The 1,702-nt window shown below is 45.9% G+C and overlaps 1 pseudogene; it reads right to left on the minus strand.

Moving 5' to 3' along the window:
* Positions 1 to 466: 466 nt before the first annotated feature.
* Positions 467 to 1,348, minus strand: LOC133747272 (mortality factor 4-like protein 1; annotated as a pseudogene).
* Positions 1,349 to 1,702: the final 354 nt, after the last annotated feature.

Raw genomic sequence — 1,702 nt, forward strand, 5'->3', positions numbered from 1 at the left:
ACTGGCACACCAGGTTCTAGTCCCAGTCGGGGAGCTGGATTCTATCCCGGTTGCGCCTCTTCCAGGCCAGCTCTCTGCTGTGGCCTGGGAAGGCAGTGGAGGATGGCCCAAGTCCTTGGGCCCTGCACCCCAGCAGAGACCAGCAGAAGCACCTGGCTCCTGCCTTCGGATCAGCGCGGTGCGCCGGCAGCAGTGTGCCTACCGCGGCAGCCATTGGACGGTGAACCAACAGCAAAGGAAGACCTTTCTCTCTGTCTCTCTCTTTCTCTCTCACTGTCCACTCTGCCTGTCAAAAAAAGAAAAAGAAAAAAGAAAAAAGGAGCTGCAACCCCTTTTATTTTCTCTGTTCAAAATCAAACAGAAAAGAAGCATCAATTCTGTTATACACTAACATCTTCAAAGTACATCATTTGTACAAGGGAAGGACTAAAAACAAAAATGTGTTTACAGAGATGCCAATTTAGTGAGTGAGTGTGCCGCCTGTCACACAGCTTTCTGGTGGTACTCAGGGGGAGCCACTTCGTAATCACTGGCGCTAAACAAAGTTGCAGAATTCTTTGCCAGGTACTTTAGGAAATCATGAAGATAATTCAGTAACAAAGCAAGGCTCTTCTCATCCAGAGGTGTATAGGCCAACATCGCTCCAATTCGCACAAATAATCGCAGTAGATGTGGTGCTCCACACACCTGGGACATTGGGGCGTCAGGATGATCTGCGAGGATTTCAGCGCACTATGGTCTCTCAAATTTATAGAGCAGCTGAGTGCCCAGCATTACGTTGAAGTATTCTTTTATCCCTGCCACAACTTCATCAACAGCGTCTTCCTTATTATCTGTGTTTCCATCAGATTTCTTATAATTTGCATAATCCTCCAGAGTGGAATCCACATTCCATAAAACAGCTATTTTTGTCTTGTAATTAAGTCCCAATCATCAACAAGCCATGGTCTGAGCTCTTCAGGAATCTTTAACTTCCACTCTGTTCATGAACGTTTTCTTCGTTTTCAACAGTAGGATCTACACGGGCCCTTTTCATCAGAGGAGGCTGAGGCGTTTGGCTGGCACTGCCGCCGTCTCCATTTCCAGGTGTTTTTTGTTTGTTCTTTTTGGTTCTCACGTCCACATTTTTCTGTTGCAGACCAGAGGTCTTCTTTCCTGGAGCAGCCCCTCTCATCTTCCCCTCTGCATACTGCTCCTGGTTGGCCTTCTGACGTTCTCACTGTTTCTGCAGATTGGTGTCCACATATTTGAGTACTCTGCTCTCTGGAACCCATTCATCCCAATTTTTATTCCAACCACTGTAATGTATAAAATATTTCACTTGTTTGTCCTTTATAGCAACCTTTACACACTTCTTAAAGAAGAGGCCCATGAGAGCACAATACTCGCTCACCCTCCTGGAATTTAGGCTTCAGGTCCTGCCTGGGTGCCATTGATAAGTGTTTTGCCGCCTCCTCCTTCTCCCACCACCCCCGACTACCACCTCCTACTCTCTACCCCACCCAACTCAGTGTCAGATGCACCGTCAGGAACCACCAGCTCTACATCCTGGGCCAGATTTGCCAGCGTCCGCACACCTTGCTTTATATATTATTAAAATAAATGGTTATAACAAGTATTTTGTTAAAAAGTAAAGCCTACAAAATTTGGATATCTACTTTTGAAAACAATATGAAAAATAGGCCAACAAACCCCATTTTCA

The sequence above is a fragment of the Lepus europaeus genome, chromosome 2, assembly GCF_033115175.1.
Source record: "Lepus europaeus isolate LE1 chromosome 2, mLepTim1.pri, whole genome shotgun sequence".
NCBI lineage: Eukaryota > Metazoa > Chordata > Mammalia > Lagomorpha > Leporidae > Lepus > Lepus europaeus.